Genomic DNA, 21479 nt, shown 5'->3' on the forward strand with positions numbered 1-21479 from the left:
AAAAATTGTCTTTGACCAAATACAATGCTATTTCGCTGTAAACAAATTAACAACAGACTTTCAGCATGCTTTGAGAGAAGGGCACACAGCATGTACTGCACAGACACAAAGGGCTGATGATTGGTTTAAAGAAATTGATAATAAAAAGATGGTGGAAGCTGTTATTGTTAGATTTCAGTGCAGACTTGGATATTTTTGACAATAAACTGTTGTTTAAAAAAACGTATATGTTATATCTTTTCAACATCTGCCCTATCAGGGATTCAGAGCTGTCTATCTAATAGAACTCGAAGGGTTTTCTTTAATGTAAGCTTCTCTGATGTAAAACATGTAAAGTGTGGTGTACCACAGGGCAGCTCTCTAGGCCCTCTACTCTAATGTATTTTTACCAAAGACCTGCCACTGTCATTAAATAAAGCATGTGTTCATGTATGCTGATGATTAAACCATATACACATCAGCAACTACAGCTAATGAAGTCACTGAAACCATTAACAAAGAGTTTCAGTCTGTTTTGGAATGGATGGCCAGTAATAAATCTCTAAAACTAAGCTCTGACACACACACTTACCCCACCAGACATGCCACCAGGGGTCTTTTCACAGTCCCCAAATCCATAACAAATTTAAGATAGCATACAGTATTATATAGAGCCATGATTGCATGGAACTCCGTTCCATCCCATTCTGCTCAAATGAACAGCAAACTTGGTTTCAAAAAACAGATAAAGCAACACCTCACGGCACAACGCCTCTCCTCTATTTGCCCTAGATAGTTTGTGTGTATGTATTCATATGTAGGCTATGTGTGCCTTTTTTATGTAGTTCTGTCCTTGAGCTGTTCTTGTCAATTAATGTTCTCTATTATGTAATGTTTCATGTTTTGTGTAGACTCCAGGAAGAGTAGCTGCTGCTTTTTCAACAGGGATCCTAATAAAATACCAAACATACCAGATACTAAAACCTATGTTAGATCCCACAGATGTAGACTCCCAATTTATTATAGAAAGTCGATTTGTTTTGGTAAGGGAATTTCATAAACTCAAAGTTACTTGCATAAGTCTGGTTCTATGAGAATGTGAGTGTGATGTCTCATTATGAGATACACCTAGGGGTGTCATAAACTTGAAATATGCAACCACACAGGGTCTGTTGGAGACAGACAGGTCTAGTGGCAAGTGAGGGGATCCCCTCGCCTCCAAAAAGGAGCCACTTGCCATTCCACTGGTCAATCTCGAGCATGCCACTGTTCCTTGTGCTTTTATGAAAAAGTGATGAGACATCTCACTCATATTCTCATAGAACAGAGATTATGCAGGTAACCTTGAATTGTATTACAAATACTTGTTCGATGTCTGACTATGGAATATGGCTAACACCCATAATGCAGACATGCTCCACAAAGCCAGGGTAGTTCCAACAGAATCACCCCTCAGAGGCTCAGACACTGAGGGAGTATGCCTAACGAAGGTGCAGTGACATACAGTCCGTGAAGACCACATAAACGAATGAGGGGGTGCCCATAATGCCATAAAGCAAATAACTGTTGTAGAACGGCCTGTAACTCTTGCAATTATATTTTCCAACTCAATAGCCTCCATTATCTCAAGATTGCTGTTAATGAGTTAGGGGGCCTCCCTTTGCATGGAGGTGCCCCAAAAACACAGAGGTTGTTTCTGCTTTAGCACAATACTCTCGCTTTCATTCAAGCAAATGCAGCACACAAACAGTGGAGACGCTCTTCTTCCGTTAATGGGAAGAATGGTGGGTATAACCACAAGCTGCAGGACGCAACAACACAGTTTCTGCTGATCCAAGGCATAAAGGTATAGTTTGGCTAGTAAGATACCTAGAAGGAACCCAGGAAAAACTGAATGCAAAAGACAGTGGGCAGACAGTGGGTGCAGCACACTCACTCGCTTTGCAGGTATAGGGTAAATGGCAAAGTGGGTTAGAAAGAAAGGTATTACATCTCCCCGCTTTCCAGGGGCACTTGAGAAAACCACAAGCACAGTAGATGTGCCCCAGTGACGGGGCTAAAGTCATGGAGACTGGTTTTGCGTAAGCGACATTAACTGTCAAAATGACATACCCTGTGTTACCTTGTGTAACTGTCGAGGTCTGTGTGACAGGTGAGATAGCAGTTATTTCTTATTAAAATGTTTATTGTTCATTTGTTTTATTTTTTGTAATTTCAAATACTTTTTGAAAATTAGAAACTTTTTTTATTCATGTATTTTTTAATCCCTTTGTCTCCCCATTTTCTTGGTATCCAATAGGTAGTTTCAGTCTTGTCCATCGCTGCAACTACAGTACGGACTCGGGAGAGGTGAAGGTCGAGAGCCATGTGTCCTTCGAAACACGACCCAGCCAAGCTGCACTGCTTCTTGACCAATGCCTGCTTAACCCGGAAGCCAGCCTCAGAATGCCAGCGTACACCTGGCGACAGTGTCAGCATGCATGTGCCCGGCCCGCCATAGGAGTCGCTAGAGCACGGTGGGACAAGGACATCCCAGCCGGCCCAACCCTCCCCTAACTCGGACGACGCTCGGTCATTTGTGCGCCGCCCCATGGGTCTCCCGGTCGCGGCCGGCTGCAACAGAGCCTGAGGTGAGATAGCAGGTCACAAATTGTGGAAAAGCTGAAGGGGTCTGAATACTTTACAAATGCACTGTACCTCCCAAACACATCACTCTGTCCTCATATGTCTGTAATAGTCCTTGTAATTAGTTTCTATTACTTATTTTATTTTAATTTCATTAGACACATTTTTACCAATGTATTTTGTTATTTTCGTATTGAAATCCAGTAGATTAAGTTCGGAACTTCCGAGGTGGACGTGGTTGAAGGTTGTAATAATAATTTTCAGTTTCACCTCCTGATTGTATTTGCAGCCTTCTTCAAATTGAATCAGAGTTGTTCCATGTCTGGGCTGACTGGGAGAAAAAGAGCTAGAGAGAGACAGAACGGAGCAGATGTTGAGGAAACACAGGCTGGTTCCGAGAACGTATGGTGACTGATGGTCAGTGGCGACCTGCCGTTCAGGGGGTTTAGCTAAAACAAGTAATAATAATATAAAAAATGTTTGTTTCCCGTTTTCCATGTTATTTTGGCATTAATATGTGTCACATATCAGCTTGCAAACAATGTAAAGAAAAATGTATTGCATTAATAAAGCTGCATACAAACATGGCAAACATGTTTTTTTGATTTCTTGTGTAAGGCAGCTTCAAAATGCAGGTGTTTCAGCCTAGCCCAGTGCTTTCTGAAGTGGAGGGGCAGCCAGTGAAAAATACAGAGCATTGGGGTTGGTAATCTTCTCGAGTTGCGCCGTGATTGGCTCAGTGTTTTGTCACTCTTGGGGACACTACGTCACCGTAAAATCCACAGGGAGAGCAAGAAAGTTCAAGCCCCCCATCCAAGAAGGCTCAAGGTCATTGGTCACAGTTACAATGATGTAAAGTCACGTTATATCTACTGTAGCTTTGATTGGACTGATCATGTCAACATCATCCTTTCAAAATCTTAGCTAGCAACCTAGACAAGCAGTCATCATCATGAATTACTTTGACAATCTACTAGAAAATCTGTTTCAATCCTTGTCATAAGAAGATAAATTATAGAGAAAACGTATCAGTGCTCACCAGCCATTGGACATAAACTTTACACAAGTTGGAAATCGCAAATTCAACAATGAGTGATTTGGAAGGAATCAGTGACTAACTGCATGCATTGCAAAGCAATCACTATTTTGCTTCCCCTGCCTGCTATTCAGTGGGAAGGGTGTATATTCCAAGTCTGAGTTGAAGGGTATCCTTTCCAAGCTCAAAAGGATAAACATTCACACGCAACACCATGGGTCAGAAAAGGTTGAATACATTGGACATGATGTTAATCCAGCATGACTTCTGCCGCGTTCAAAACAACTGGGAACTAGGAAATCTCAGACTTCAGTGAGTTTAAGAAAACTGGGAACCGAGTCATCCAACTCGGAATTCCAAATTGGTTACTCGGGCCTCTTTCTAGAGCTCCGACCTGAAGATCACTGACGCCACGATTTGACCTTGTTCCCAGTTGCCATAAATCCAGAGAAGGCCTGACTTTGATGATAATGTTTTGTGACAAAATTTGCCGACAAGAAGGACCGCCGCACCACCTTCCTGTTCAAGTGAGCACAGCACAATGGTCCAAAAATGTAACATGTAATATGCCAGGGAGATATGTATACTATAGCTAAGAGAGTAAAAGAAAGTTTATGTTTTGTAGTTAGCTGTTAGTAGCCCATGTGCTTCACCCTAATAATTTGGTCCCTTTCCCCCTTATAACTTAGCCTACTCTTCTGACTTGGTGGTGCAAATGTAGCCTATAGCCTGTTTTAGAGAAATATCATCATCTAATATTTTAAGAGCTGTCATTGTCTGCTTATATGCCCCCATTGATTTATCCTATGGTTCTGACTTGGTGTACAGGGAGAATACTGTTAGAATGTTCCATGTTCTGAATTCTGTCACTGTACATTTCAAAAGTGCTGTACAAATAGTTATATTGACTACGTCTGCCACGACTTCTGCTGAAGTCGGTCCCTCTCCTTGTTCGGGCGATGTTTGGCGGTTGACGTCACCGGCCTTCTAGCCATCGCCGATCCACTTTTCATTTTCCATTTGTTTAGTCCTTGTCCTACACACCTGGTTTCAATCCCACAATTACCTGTTCATTATTTAACCCTCTGTTCCGCCATGGTTGACTGTGAGTGATTATTTGTTTGTAATACGGTCCGTTATAGTGGGCTTGATTTATTGTGTTTGTGAATATTTGAGTAAATTACGTTTATTATTCATATCTGCTGTCCTGCGCCTGACTCCTCTACACCAGCTACATATGGACACTATTACAACTTCTGTCTTAGCTCGCTCATTAACGAAAATTACGGTTTGCCTTATCAGCTCATTGTTCCCTTATGCCATAGTTTGTACATCTCAATTGTTATTAGAAACCACATTTGTTTAAGCAAGTCAGCCCTATGAGCTATGTTTTTTTAAAGTCTGTAAATGAGTCTGAATGAACTGTTTCGCTGCCAGACAAGGCTCTACTGATAGCTAGGTGAAGTGGTGGTAAGGATTCACTCCATGGTACTGAAAAGAAAGCCACTACTCAACACAACACTATGTAGGCCCCAACAGTTTTTGGCACCGTTTATCACTGTTATGGTGCATTTCATGTATTGTTTAGTGTTGTGTTGTGTAGTGGCTTTGCTGGCATGAATCCCCAAAAATTGAAATCTGTTTGCCCCACCAACATATACATGCTAAAATCCCAACTGCTAGCAGTGCAGTTGCGGGAGATGCCTACCTCTACCAACAGACAGTGAATGTCTCGGCTGTCGAGAATGGGATCAGCTAATTCCGATAATGGAGGAGGTAGAAAATCAGACTGATGATGCAGCAAAAGATGCCGTGTGTAACTAAACACTACAATTTCTTGTCGCTCATCAATCTTGGTGTGTTGGAGACTTTCTTCAGAATCCCCAGGATCAACTGGAAGACTGACGGTCCAAATGGGAAGCTCTCTGAAGCATAAGCACAACCTGCCCGCTTGACCCTATCCCCTCCTCTCTTCTCCAGACCATTTCCGGCGACCTTCTCCCTTACCTCACCTCGCTCATCAACTCATCCCTGACCGCTGGCTACGTCCCTTCCGTCTTCAAGAGAGCGAGAGTTGCACCCCTTCTGAAAAAACCTACACTCGATCCCTCCGATGTCAACAACTACAGACCAGTATCCCTTCTTTCTTTTCTCTCCAAAACTCTTGAACGTGCCGTCCTTGGCCAGCTCTCCCGCTATCTCTCTCAGAATGACCTTCTTGATCCAAATCAGTCAGGTTTCAAGACTAGTCATTCAACTGAGACTGCTCTTCTCTGTATCACGGAGGCGCTCCGCACTGCTAAAGCTAACTCTCTCTCCTCTGCTCTCATCCTTCTAGACCTATCGGCTGCCTTCGATACTGTGAACCATCAGATCCTCCTCTCCACCCTCTCCGAGTTGGGCATCTCCGGCGCGGCCCACGCTTGGATTGCGTCCTACCTGACAGGTCGCTCCTACCAGGTGGCGTGGCGAGAATCTGTCTCCTCGCCACGCGCTCTCACCACTGGTGTCCCCCAGGGCTCTGTTCTAGGCCCTCTCCTATTCTCGCTATACACCAAGTCACTTGGCTCTGTCATAACCTCACATGGTCTCTCCTATCATTGCTATGCAGACGACACACAATTAATCTTCTCCTTTCCCCCTTCTGATGACCAGGTGGCGAATCGCATCTCTGCATGTCTGGCAGACATATCAGTGTGGATGACGGATCACCACCTCAAGCTGAACCTTGGCAAGACGGAGCTGCTCTTCCTCCCGGGGAAGGACTGCCCGTTCCATGATCTCGCCATCACGGTTGACAACTCCATTGTGTCCTCCTCCCAGAGCGCTAAGAACCTTGGCGTGATCCTGGACAACACCCTGTCGTTCTCAACCAACATCATGGCGGTGGCCCATTCCTGTAGGTTCATGCTCTACAACATCCGCAGAGTACGACCCTGCCTCACACAGGAAGCGGCGCAGGTCCTAATCCAGGCACTTGTCATCTCCCATCTGGATTACTGCAACTCGCTGTTGGCTGGGCTCCCTGCCTGTGCCATTAAACCCCTACAACTCATCCAGAACGCCGCAGCCCGTCTGGTGTTCAACCTTCCCAAGTTCTCTCACGTCACCCCGCTCCTCCGCTCTCTCCACTGGCTTCCAGTTGAAGCTCGCATCCGCTACAAGACCATGGTGCTTGCCTACGGAGCTGTGAGGGGAACGGCACCGCAGTACCTCCAGGCTCTGATCAGGCCCTACACCCAAGCAAGGGCACTGCGTTCATCCACCTCTGGCCTGCTCGCCTCCCTACCATTGAGGAAGTACAGTTCCCGCTCAGCCCAGTCAAAACTGTTCGCTGCTCTGGCCCCCCAATGGTGGAACAAACTCCCTCACGACGCCAGGACAGCGGAGTCAATCACCACCTTCCGGAGACACCTGAAACCCCACCTCTTCAAGGAATACCTAGGATAGGATAAGTAATCCTTCTCACCCCCCTTAATGATTTAGATGCACTATTGTAAAGTGGCTGTTCCACTGGATGTCAGAAGGTGAATTCACCAATTTGTAAGTCGCTCTGGATAAGAGCGTCTGCTAAATGACTTAAATGTAATGTAATAAGTGCTTTGGCTTATATTACTCACAGGATATTTATATTACTCTCTAAGATAATAATTAATAGCCTACCTAATGACACCCTTCCAACTGTATCTTCAAGTATCCTACCCAAACTACATAATATAACTATATACCCCTTCAAGTTTGTCTGACAATGATGACATGCTGGACGCGCACCATGGAAATAGAATTTATAAGACCCACACTTCACAATCTGGGTCTATATAAACAGGAATTTATATTACCGAACAGTATAAGAAGTATAAATTCAATACTGGTAATAGAGAAGAGCATGTTGCTTGCAATTGCCAGTCCAGCTTTTAAACCAATAATATCCTAAAGAGCCTGTAAACCCACACACAAGAGGAAGAAAAACAGCCTCACACTTGAGTTGGCTATACTGTCTTCAAGTATACCAGACCAAGAGAGCTTTCAATAGCATTGCAGCAGGTAGTTTTAAGTTTGCTGGTAGCAGGTCATACCAGTAATCTCCTAGCCTACCCCAGTGCCCCGAGAACCCCGCTTTCCTCCTCCGGAGCACTACGCTGGTGATTCCGGAATCTGCCAGGCTTTTCTCTGCCAGTACTCCCTAATTTCTGAGTTGCAGCCTTCTTCCTTCCGCTCGGACCGCTCGAGGACAGCGTACATCATAACGCTGATGACCGGGAGGGCACTTGCCTGGGCTACGGCGGTGTGGGAGCAACAGTCCGCCGTCTTCCTCAGTCTAGAGGAGTTTGTGATGGAAGTTCGGAAGGTGTTTGATTCCCCATTGACCGGGAGAGAGGATGCTGGTAAGCTTATCCAGCTATGTCACGACTCCTGTAGTATGGCAGACTACGTAGTGGATTTTCGCACACTGGCAGCTTAGAGTTTCTGGAACCCGGAAGCATTGTTCGACACGTTCCTTCACGGATTATCGTAGGTGGTCAAAGATGAGCTTGCAGTCCGGGAGCTGCCCATGGACCTTGACTTTCTAATAGCCTTGACCATCCGGATCGATGGGCAGCTTCGGGAACGTAGAAGGGAGAGGGAATCTGTGCCCTGTCGCCCTTGTTCGCCTTCGATTCCCACCCCGAAGTCAACATGTCCGAGTGAACCCGACATCAACTGAGTTCTCTCTGGAATCACAGAGGGCTGCCAACTCGACTTCTTCAGAGTCCAGGCACCTGGGCAGGGCTAGATGGTCTCCGGCTGATCGCTTACCTCGAGAGCAGTTTACACCAGACGTCCTAAGAATATTGCTGATCTGAAACAGTTTTGTAAGGAAGATTGGTCCAAAATTGCTCCTGGACGTGGTGCAGGTCTGATCCGCAACTACAGAACACATTTGGTTGAGGTTATTGCTGACAAAGGAACGTCAACCAGTTATTAAATGCAAGGGTTCACATACATTTTCCACCCTACACTATGAACGTTTACATGGTGTGTTCAACAAGACATGAACACGTATAATTGTTTCTCTGTTATTAGATTAAGCAGACTGTGTTTGTCTATTGTTGTGATTTAGATGAAGATCAGATAACATTTTATGACCAATTTATGCAGAAATCCAGGTAATTCGAAGGGGTTCACATAATTTTTCTTGTCACTGTAAATCACAGAGAGTGTCACTAGCAAAACACCCCCACACCATAACACCTCCTCCTCCATGCTTTACAGTGGGAAATACACATGCAGAGATCATCCGTTCACTCACACCACGTCTCACAAAGACACAGTGGTTGGAACCAAAAACCTCCAATTTGGACTCCAGACCAAATTACAAATGTCCACTGGTCCAATGTCCATTGCTCATGTTTCTCGGCCCAAGCAAGTCTCTTCATCTTATTGGTGTCCTTTAGTAATGATTACTTTGCAGCAATTTGACAATGAAGGTGTGATTCACACAGTCTCCTCGGAACAGTTGATGTTGAGATGTGTCTGGAACTTGAACTCTGTGAAGCATTTATTTGGTGTGCAATTTCTGACACTGGTAACTCTAATGAACTTATCCTCTGCAGCAGAGGTAACTCTGGGTTTTCCATTGCTGTGGCGGTCCTCTTGAGATACATTTTCATCATAGCGATTGATGGTTTTTGCGACTGCACTTGAATAAACTTTCAAAGTTCTTGAAATTTCTCTATTGACTGACCTAAATGTCTTAAAGTAATGAGGGGCTGTCGTTTCTCTTTGCTTATTGGAGCTATTCTTGCCATAATCTGGACTTGGTATTTTACCAAATAGGACAATCTTCTCTACAACACCCCTACCTTGTCACAACACAACTGATTGGCTCAAACGCATTAAAAAGAAGGAAAGAAATTCCACAAATTAAGAAGGCACACCTGTTAATTGAAATGTATTCCAGGTGACTACCTCATGAAGCTGGTTGAGAGAACGCCAATAGTGTGCAAAGCTGTCATCAAGCCAAAGGGTGGCTATTTGAAGAATCTCAAATATAAAATATCTATTTTGATTTGTTTAACACTTTTTTGGTTACTAAATTATTCCATATGTGCTATTTCATAGTGTTGATGTCTTATTCAACAATGTAGAAAATTGTAAAAATAAAGAAAAACCCTTGACTGAGTCGGTGTCCTAAAACTCATGTCAATGAAAGCATTATGTAGTGTTAAAAGATTTTGTTTCCACTCACAATAGAAAATTGGAGACGGCAGTTTGAAATATCTATTAATGATCCTATATGTCACATGCACTGTACGTATGTGAGCCATTTAAAATGCAGAACTGGCAGTGAGGTTCCTGATACAACCAACAGAAAACTTTAACTATTCTTAGTAACGGTTACATAATTGTTTTACTTGCTATGACTATAATGTGTCATTTTGTCTACCTTAGTTGAATACACTGACTGTAATTTGCTCTGGATGAAGTGTCTGCTAAATTACCAAAATGTAAATGTGGAAATTAAACTTGCAAAGCACTCTAGGTGTTATTCTAATGACCTCAGCCTCCAAACAAGACCAAATTCAGTCAAACCGGATCAAATCAGGTCAAATCAAGACCGGTCTGGACAAGACCAAATCTGAACCAAGTTTGGGTCAAATGAAGGCCGGTCAGGACCAAACAAAATCTGAACCGTGTTTGGGCTGAATCAAGGCAGGTACGGACCAAAACTGAACCAAGTCTGGACCAAATCAGGGCCAGACCGGACCAAATCGGAACCAATGATAGACGCCTATTTTTGGGCAATAAATCAAGGCTGGTCCGGACTGGACCAAAATCTACTTCTGTGGACGTTGAAATTAAGGCCTTGGCGAACTGACCACATTTCAACCACTTTTCAGCCGGTGCTCACTAACAAACAGGAAAACAAGATTGATACCATTCCATTAATTTTGTTCCAGCAATTACTATGAGCCCGTCCTCCCCAATTAAGGTGCCACCAACCTCTTGTGGAAGCAATCCAGGAACCAGCATGTGAAGAAGACCATAGGAGACTGTTCTCCAAGGGTGGATAGATTCTAATTTGATAACTTGCTCACTCTTTTCCCTCTGTCCCACCTAGCCCTCTGGTAGGTTGAATGTTTTTTCCACCATTATGCTTAAGCTTATTCTAATCCAATGCCATCAAATCTTCAATTTCCAACCCCAAAATATTGAAAGACAATAGTAAACGTTTGTTTGGAATTGGGCATTTTAGGTCATTTTCAATGCATACTTGCCAGTGTTGATCCAAAAGTAAATAGTTTTCTCTTTGGGGGCCTGGGTTGAGCAATGTGAGAAGTTTGAGTGATAATCTTGCGTGGGAGTCTAATTGCGTGGGCTTGCGGGCCCACACAGAAAGGTATACAGTCATAAATGTCCTGTTTACCCAGGTGTCGTTGTGCTTAGTGTATGTTTGTTCTCATTTTGCATATACTGTAAATTTGCCCAACAACATTCACAAGTGCTATTAACTTACCACAGAGGTATAACAGGGAGAGATTCTGCATGAAATGGTTCTGTTCTGAATTGCAAGGATGAGACTGGAAATGATCTTAACATTAAGACGAACATCTCTATCCGATTGAGTCAAGCAACCAATTGCAAGGCCTAAAATGGTCTAAAATGCCTCACTCTAAATCCCCAGTCCTCTAGTTACGATTCAAATGTCACAGGCGCCACAGTCACTGATATTAATAAGACATTCACATCCAAAAATCATAGTTACATCAGTCTAATAGGTCACTAACATACATGTTCCTACTGTCACAGAGCCATGCCTAAAAGCAGTGGCGCCACAGCCACATAAGCAGGTACTAATAAAGCCTTGGACGGTGGCCCATAGATGTGTGAGCTGATATGTTACTCAGAGGGACCCTATGAAAAGACGCGTAGGCGCCTCTCCTAGTGCCTGCTGCTCGCACTAAAGCAACCATTAGAGCTGGGTTTAAAGGTCAGGATATTACGCTGCTGTTGTCTAGTGTCAGTCCACCACGTGAACCGCTACACAGTTAAACAGCCTTGTAAATGAACACCACACTTGTATGTGGGGCGGGGAGGGGGACTCGGAATAGACCGCAGGTTTGAACCAGGCTATTTTCAAAGTCCCACCAATCCTCCTCAAGTGCCTCCCGTCCGTCCGTCACCAGCCCAGCCCCATTAAAGCCGAGCCAGACCAAATCATCAGCCTCATAAGTCATCCACTAGCCTCAAGACTGGTGGCTCCCCTTTCTGTCTCTGTCTCTCTCTCTCTCTCTCTGTCTCTCTCTCTCTCTCTCTCTCTCTGTCTGTCTCTCTGTCTGTCTGTCTGTCTGTCTGTCTGTCTGTCTGTCTGTCTGTCTGTCTGTCTGTCTGTCTGTCTGTCTGTCTGTCTGTCTGTCTGTCTGTCTGTCTGTCTCTTGGTCCCTCTGTCCCCTGGCTCTGTTTTAAAGCACTATAAGCACTGTAGCGGCGACATTGGTGATGGAAAAACTGAGGGCTTAGAGTGGTGCTCGGGTTTGCCCTCCCTCCCTCATTCCTGTCTTCTTTGCAACGCACCACACAGATGCTCCAAACCACAACTAAGCCGTCTGGCTGTGATGAGCACATTCACACAGAGCAGTGTGTGGTAATAATCTGTTAACAGCTGAAACAACTCTCATCACTTTACCTTTCAGTTTTGTATCAGATCGACAGGAAACACTGGATCTGAAAGTAGTTTACTGTGTCAGACTGAAGGAGTAAATATATATCTACTATATATAATATATTTTTATATATAAGACTTCAGCAGAATTATTTTGAGTTACTCATAATAGCGAATTATCACATATTAGGGGTTTGGACCTGTTGCTATGGAAACGGGACCCATAACACACGTCATGGTTTTTTTCTGAGGATTCTCCACTGGCTGTGGTGATGTAATATTTGGCCAACCATGTCTTCTGGTTGTTTACACAGAGTCCATCAGTGTTTGATTGAAGTCATTTTAAACTTAACACCAAAACATTTATTTAAGCCATGCAAATCCAATAGAAACATGACAATATAACCAATATAGTGTCTTTCTGTGGAACAGGATTAAAACATGACCACAGCATTGATTGCAATGTCCTCTGTCAGCAAACATGTATGGCTTTGCCAGAGTCACAGACAGCTAATCAGGTGTGTCTCAGTCCCAGACATAAAACAGCATCTACTGTTAATGAACCAAAAACTACTCAAACCCCTCAATTACTCTACATTTCTAGTGAAGTGTGTGTGTGTGTGTGTTGTGGTGGCAGAATTTGGGGTGAGCTGTTGTAACTTGCAATGATAAACTTGGATTAGCTAACATAACGTGCCATTGGAACACAGGAGTGATGGTTGCTGATAATGGGAATCTGTACGCCTATGTAGATATTACATTAAAAATCGGCCTTTTCCAGCTACAATAGTCATTTACAACATTACCAATGTCTACATTGTATTTCTGATCAATTTTATGTTATTTTACTGGACAATTTTTTTTTTTTTCTTTCAAAAACAAGGACATTTCTAAGTGACCCCAAACTTTTGGACAAACTTTTGAAAGGTAGTGTATGTTCTATGTTGGACTGTGATGTTATGCCTTTCATGGACTCCTGGTGCAGTATCTCTGCAGCCTAACACAAAGCCACAACTGTTGCTTGTATAAAATAACAATGCGATTGTATTATCACCTAACACTATATAAGGGACATGTAACCATTTACACTTTGAGTTCTTCCCTGTAAAATCAGATATGGATTTGCCCTGCAGCTGCTGGTATTAAATATGTTTAAAAATTGATTCAGGGGATCTAAGGAAATTGATCCAAGGTTAACATTGATCAACGGGAGTAAAACCTAAGGAATCTGGTTTAGAGAACCTAATGGAACTGGTTCAGGGGATCTAAGGAAATTGATCCAAGGTTAACATTGATCAACGGGAGTAAAACCTAAGGAATCTGGTTTAGAGAACGTAATGGAACTGGTTCAGGGGATCTAAGGAAATTGATCCAAGGTTAACATTGATCAACGGGAGTAAAACCTAAGGAATCTGGTTTAGAGAACCTAATGGAACTGGTTCAGGGGATCTAAGGAAATTGATCCAAAGGGGTAAATCTAAGGTAACTGACTTACAATCAATAATATTTATCATATATATACATGTGAGAAAGTGATAGACCAGCGGTCCGGTAGACTTGTGTTGGTTGAGAGACTTAGTGAGATAAAGAAAGATTGAATTGAATCTGTGTATAAGAGGTTATTAGAGATGTGGTGTACTGTCACGCCCTGGTCGAAGTATATTGTGTTTGTCTGCATTTATTTGGTCAGGCCAGGGTGTGACATGGGTTTTTTGTGGTGTGTTTTGTCTTGGGGGTGTATAGCGTAGTCTATGGCTGCCTGAGGCGGTTCTCAATCAGTCAGGTGATTATTGTTGTCTCTGATTGGGAACCATATTTAGGCAGCCATATTCTTTTAGTATTTAGTGGGTGATTGTTCCTGTCTCTGTGTTTATTGTCACCAGATAGGCTGTATAGGTCTTCACGGTCCGTTTGTTGTTTTGTATTGTTCATTTTTTCATTCGTCATTAAACATGTCTCTTCCACCAGACGAAAGCCGTTACATGTACGTATACGGTTTAAGAAGACAATTAGAAAGCATTAGTGCCAAACCCCTCTAAGTGCACCACTGAAGGTGCTGATCCAGCGAGGAAAATATAACTTGAGCACCCATACATAGATGTACTGTAAGTGGTATGAAAATGATTCTGAGAAGTGTTCAGAGTGGTCCCTTTATGGATCTTTTGATAAAGATAAGGTCAAAGCATTGTATGAGTGTCTATTAGGTCAGGGAAATAAAGTCTCAAACTAAGATTGGCGTATCTTCTGTACTTTTAAAACCACTTACGGTGACAAATAACATTGCCACGTTAATCAAAGCCTTTCGTGAAGCTGCAAGGCACAGATAAACCGACCCCTGCCTCAGCTCCCCCTACTCAGCCTCAACCCCCACCACCAGTGGTTTTACATTCTCCACTGGAACACCTAAAATTGCAATATCCCCCCAATTTTCCTACACCTCCTCCTCCAGCTCATGGAGAGGAGGATGATGATTTTGCATGTTTGGTTGCCACTGTTTGTTCCCATAACAATGCATTGAGGAACGTTGAGGAACGTATTCAAAAGCAGCAGCATCAATTGAAAATTCTCCAAGAACAGCGGGAACTGAGGGAGGAAGACGAAAAATGGGCCTAAGAAGCCACAGCAAAAGAAACTGATAGAAGGTAGAAAAGGGAGACGGATAATCAGAGTAGAATAATCGAAGTTCAAACACAGGGAGAGGAGAATGATACCTCAGGGTTGTCATTCCACTCCTCCCCAAAGTGTTTTTAGCACAGGACACAACACTCTGTCCCACACCAAACCAACTAAGTGTGCTCAAGTGTGCTCAATCAGATGCTGACGGGTTGGATAAAATTGTTGATAGACTGTTGCACATACCTTTTTCGCCTTGAGAACTGTTGCAATTGAAAGATAAAATGCCATGAATGACAGATGGTGTGAATACATGTTTAGAATGGCTTTAAAAGGATTTGCCAGTAGATTTTTGACTTGATGACAACTGATGATGACTGCGAGCTAAGACTTTGAAAGTAAGATGTTGACATGATCAGTCCAAACAAAGCTACTGTGGATATAACGTGATTTGATGTCATTCTATCTGTGGCCAATGACCTTGAGCCATCTTGGATGTGCACTGCTAATATAACTGTATGGCAGATCCCAAGGGGCTAACATTTTCAAGCTAACCTTAGAATTGTGGATGACGTACTGTCCCATGATTGACAGAGCCAATCATGACAGAAAACTGAGCCAATCGGGTGCAACGCTCTGTATATTCTGGCTGGCTAGCCCCACCACAGAAATCACTCAGCTAGGCTGAAACACCTGCATTTTGGAGCTGCCATACCCAAGAAAGCAAAAAAGAGACCATGTTTGTATGTGGCTTTATTAACTCAGTTACACTTTTTTATATATATTGTTTGCAAACTGATATGTGTCACGTATTAATGCCAATATAACAAGCAAAACAAAAAGTCACCCAAAAAATGTGACTGTTTTATTTATTTTTCACCCAAAAGTGTGGGGCTCTGCCCCACCTGCCCTGGATGACAGGTTGCCACTGGACCCATCTATGAAAAGGTGAGTCTCCCACAAACATGCACATGTTTTGCTCTATGATGCTCACAAGACACACAAGAGTTGTTAGAAGGTAAGAGGTTCTTCTAGCACACATTGTCTATAATATTGTAATAAGCTCAAATAGTTGCTGTCACAAACTCCAAACTCACAGTTGTCACTGACTAGCTGGATATTAATGTCCCACTGAGCAAACCATGTCTGTACTTACAGCATTCGTAAATTAACTTTTATCAGTTCTTTGCTTGGCGGACCTTATTCGTTTATTGACATTTGTCAATAAAACTCATGAATGCAACTTTACATCTCAAATGGTTTATATCTCAAATACACACAGCTGACGATGGAGCTGGTGAGTCGTAAAAACAAAAGTATTTGTGACATCCTAATATCCTGAAATTACTCACAAATTACTCACAAAGTCCCTAGATCGCTCATACCGCAGTAAAGGAGATACTTATTTTGGAGGGACATAGTCCTAAATAGCAAGTGGAAATTAGGAGATGATGATGGACTTGCATCTACTCCGTCTAAGCACCTGAATCTCAGTAAATAGCTCAGATAAGTTGAATGTGAGAAGAGGAGAATCAGAATCCTACTTGAAACAGGACATAGTAATCCAACAACTACTATAGCACATCGCAGAGGAAAAAGAACATTGTGAACATTTTAATCTCAGCCATTAAAAGGAAGAGAAACAACAGTGTCCAGAGTCTTAAGTAAACAAACATTGAATAAACCCCACATTCTAGGCAGTTAAAGCAACCACCACAATAGGGCAGCTATAAACACTCAAATGATGCAACCGGGAAAGCTGCTGACATTACTCAATTAAGGCAAATTTCACAGCCAAAACTTTTATTTTACTGATTATAGTGGACAAGGCCCTGGCATTATAAAACCAAATGGTACTCAGCACTGATTCTAGAGGGTGGAAGTTTGAAGTTTCTACCTCTTCATATCTTTACCTTCTAAGAGACTGATTCAGCCTTTAGATGTCTTGAGGCCAGTTTGTGGACCATCTGACCAATCAGAATTGTGTGAATCATATGCAGGGACAAGGAAGAAACCAGTCACCACGTATTAAATATTCTTCCTGTCCCTCTTTGCTCCTCTTCTGAGGAACCCAATCTCACAGTAGGTTGAGAACCAGATAATAACTACGACAATTTCAATACTAATGGAAAATTAGTTTTCCATGGACAAACTAGACAAACTAAACATTACAGTATGTTTCATTCAAGTTGAACCAACTGTTTTTCACAAGGCAACAGTGCACTTTTACTAAACAGCATCCGTTTTCCTCTTAGATACTTAGGTTCCCCTATAGTGAGAAAATAAATACATTATCGACCACGGTCTTCAACAATCTATGCTTAAAGAGCCACTGAACATGGCTATTGGCACGTGTGTTTCTATTTCTCATTAGAAAAACAAGATTTCAGTCTTCGAGGTGTGTTTCCTGACCAATTCCTGATTCGGTTGATAAAGTTTGTCCCTCATGAGACTCTGAAGACGCAGATGCCTATTTCACTCTCTCAAAATCCCCAGAATGAATCTAAGATAACTCAAGAAATTGAGAGAGCAATTACCACAGCTGTTTGTCACATTAAAGTGGCCAAATGGACATCGTCAAAATCAAACCCCAACCTTCATTTACCTGTTGTGGCTCACAGATGTTCCAAACTCCATTTATGACCAATATTATCCTATTTTACATTTTGTAGTCAATTTTGACACTAGCATAAATGTTTCTGACTCGTTTTGATGCCACATAGGTTATTTTCAAGGGGATTTGTTGCATTTTAAAAGGCAGTCGCTCTTTAAGCTGTCTGTCTTTTGCCACAAACAACTGAATATGTCTACCACAGGAGGTTGGTGGCTCCTTAATTTGGGAGGACGGGCTCATGGTAATGGCTGGAGCGGAATTGGTGGAATGGCATCAAATACATCAAACATGCAGTTCCATTTGCTCTATTCCAGCTATTACTAGGACTCATCCTCCCCTCAGCAGCCTCCACTGATGTCTACTATGCAAAAACTTCTGACTCATGGGCCTATGACAGCATTCTTTAAGCAGGAGAGGACCCTAGCACTTTGATATACTGAACACCTTACTAATTACAGAATTTCAGCTAATTATACTGCTCAGATGATCCGCATGTAGTGAAAGAACAGCAGTAGCTGATATTTATTGAGGGGTCTGCACAGCAGTCATAACTGTCTAACAAGGGTATCATATGCTACTGATAAAAGGACCTAGATATGAAATAAGTACCTCTTAAACACATTACAGCAATATCCAAATCATTCCAGTTACTGTATAATGAGTCTCCTCAGAGTTTCTTATATTTTCTGTATTTTTGTATTCTAGAGTTATTTTCTGGTGCAGGGCAAGCTGAGATGATGGTGTGTCTTTTTTTTACTCATATTTTCCAACTAAACAAAAATAAATAAGTAAGTTCAGCTATATTTACTTGTTCAAGAATAAATATACTTGAAGTAAACAACTTTTTCCATCTTTACAAACATGGAACAAAACCAGCTCACATCGTGAACATTCCCTGGAACTTGATGTTCCCCAATGCTGAGCCACATCCAGAAAACATCACATGTTCAGAGACCAGAACTACATGAAGAATATTAACTAAATGAGGAATATTACAACACACGAACCTAAGTGAAATACTGTGACCTACCCTCAAACCCACCTGGGCAAAATATACTTTGATGCATCTACCATTTTGTCAATTACATTGCTCATCCATTTCAGTTCCTTTGAATTGTTGACAGAGGTATTTTGATACTTAAATGCTTAATCATCACTGTAACTCATGTCTCCGCTTGGTAATGAAAAGTAGCCCTTCACATCAACAGTACAGACACTATACAGTGTATTGGTATTGCTCGACATTGCATCCGGTTATTCAGAAGAGGCAACCCTCGACTCTCCAAAAATGTTACATTTTTAATTTGTATTATTTCACCTTTATTTAACCAGATTGACTAGTTGAGAACAAGTTCTCATTTACAACTGCGACCTAGCCAAGATAAAGCAAAGCAGTGTGACACAAACAACAACAGAGTTACACATGGAATAAACAAACATACAGGCAATAAAACAATAGAGATGAAGTCTATATACAGTGTGTACAAATGAGGTAAGGGAGGTAGGCAATAAATAGGCCATAGTGGCGGAATAATTACCATGCCCACCTACTAACTACGTTGGCAGCATTTACTAAAGTGAATCAATATATTGATTATGAAGTGTTAAATATGAAGTGCTAAATAGGTAAATAGTAACATATTAGAAAATGTTTTATTTTGTGTAGACATGGTCCAAATTATTTATCTTGGTAGTGTAGTGCAATTTCATGGTTCGTCGGGCCAACAGCAGTCTCTGTCATTATAAAGCTTGAGGCGACATCTTGTGGCTTCTTGTGAGCATGTTCTAGAGAGTTCTCAGGTATGCCCTAACATGTAAGGCACAAAACATAACATTTATCCAGCAGGCTAACACGTCATTTTTAATGTGGTTATAGACTTAATAAGTATGTAAAGGTAAGTGAATAATTTGTGATTCATATTAACAAAAATAAGACAAACAGAACCATAATGGTACTTATAATGCACTTGACAACAGCCCTTGTCCGATGGAGGCAGTCTTAGCATTACAACTGTGAGAATGACACTCACTGTAATAAAACTTGTTTGGGTGACTGGAACTAGATGTGATCAGCTGCCGTAACAGGACGTTTTTAAAAAGAAAAAAAATCTTGATGAGCAAATATGACATTCATTATGCTCCTCGTCTGCCCTTACAAACATTTTTATTCATACTTTCATTCATACCATGGTACTACTATGGTACTTTTACTGATACCATGTTATAGTCTGTAATGGAAATGTACCATGGTTTTAGCCCAGAAGTATGATGGTACTACCATGGTACTTCCATTGCACCTAAATTTTGCCATGGTATGGCATCATTTATACCATGGTATAGATCTGAATCATGGAAATTTACCATGGTTTTAGCTTCAAAGTATGCTATTCACATACAGTGGGGCAAAAAGTATTTAGTCAGCCACCAATTGTGCAAGTTCTCCCACTTAAAAAGATGAGAGAGGACTGTAATTTTTATCATAGGTACACTTCAACTATGACAGACAAAATGAGAAAAAAATCCAGAAAATCACAATGTAGGATTTTTAATGAATTTATTTGCAAATTATAGTGGAAAATAAGTATTTGGTCAATAACAAAAGTTTATCTCAATACTTTGTTATATACCCTTTGTTGACAATGACAGAGCTCAAACGTTTTCTGTAAATCTTCACAAGGTTCACACTGTTGCTGGTATATTGGCCCATTCCTCCATGCAGATCTCCTCTAGAGCAGTGATGTTTTGGGGCTGTTGCTGGGCAACACGAACTTTCAACTCCCTCCAAAGACTTTCTATGGGGTTGAGATCTGGAGACTGGCTAGGCCACTCCAGGACCTTGAAATGCTTCTTAAGAAGCCACTCCTTCGTTGCCCAGGCAGTGTGTTTGGGATCATTGTCATCCTGAAAGACCCAGCCACGTTTCATCTTCAATGCCCTTGCTGATGGAAGGAGGTTTTCACTCAAAATCTCATGATACATGGCCCCACTCATTCTTTCCTTTACACGGATCAGTCGTCCTGGTCCCTTTGCAGAAAAACAGCCCCAAAGCATAATGTTTCCACCCCCATGCTTCACAGTAAGTATGGTGTTCTTTGGATGCAACTCAGCATTCTTTGTCCTCCAAACAAGACAAGTTGAGTTTTTACCAAAAAGTTATATTTTGGTTTCATCTGTCCGTATGACATTCTCCCAATCTTCTTCTTCTGGATCATCCAAATGCTCTCCAGCAAACTTCAGACGGGCCTGCACATGTTCTGGCTTAAGCAGGGGGACACGTCTGGCACTGCGGGATTTGAGTCCCTGGCGGCGTAGTGAGTTACTGATGGTAGGCTTTGTTACTTTGGTCCCAGCTCTCTGCAGGTCATTCACTAGGTCCCCCCGTGTGGTTCTGGGATTTTTGCTCACCGTTCTTGTGATCATTTTGACCCCACGGGGTAAGATCTTGCGTGGAGCCCCAAGATCGAGGGAGATTATCAGTGGTCTTGTATGTCTTCCATTTCCTAATATTTGCTCCCACAGTTGATTTCTTCAAACCAAGCTGCTTACCTATTGCAGATTCAGTCTTCCCAGCCTGGTGCAGGACTACAATTTTGTTTCTGGTGTCCTTTGACAGCTCTTTGGTCTTGGCCATAGTGGAGTTTGGAGTGTGACTGTTTGAGGTTGTGGACAGGTGTCTTTTATACTGATAACAAGTTCAAACAGGTGTCATTAATACAGGTAACGAGTGGAGGACAGAGGAGCCTCTTTCATTAAAGACATTATTTTGATGAATGTATTAATACTATTTCATCCTTTCATCCACAAGATATAGTCCCAAGACAAATCTAGAGTTGCTTCCCAAGCAGGCTGGTCGTTCATTCTATCAGTTTGTTTGCCAGACGCGACCCAAACATTCACTATTTTTTGTTCTGGATCTATGGACGTGACCCAGTCATTCGTTCAAAATGTTCCATAGCCAAACTGGCTCG

This window comes from Oncorhynchus masou, chromosome 24 (assembly GCF_036934945.1).
Source record: "Oncorhynchus masou masou isolate Uvic2021 chromosome 24, UVic_Omas_1.1, whole genome shotgun sequence".
Classification (NCBI taxonomy): Eukaryota; Metazoa; Chordata; class Actinopteri; order Salmoniformes; family Salmonidae; genus Oncorhynchus; species Oncorhynchus masou.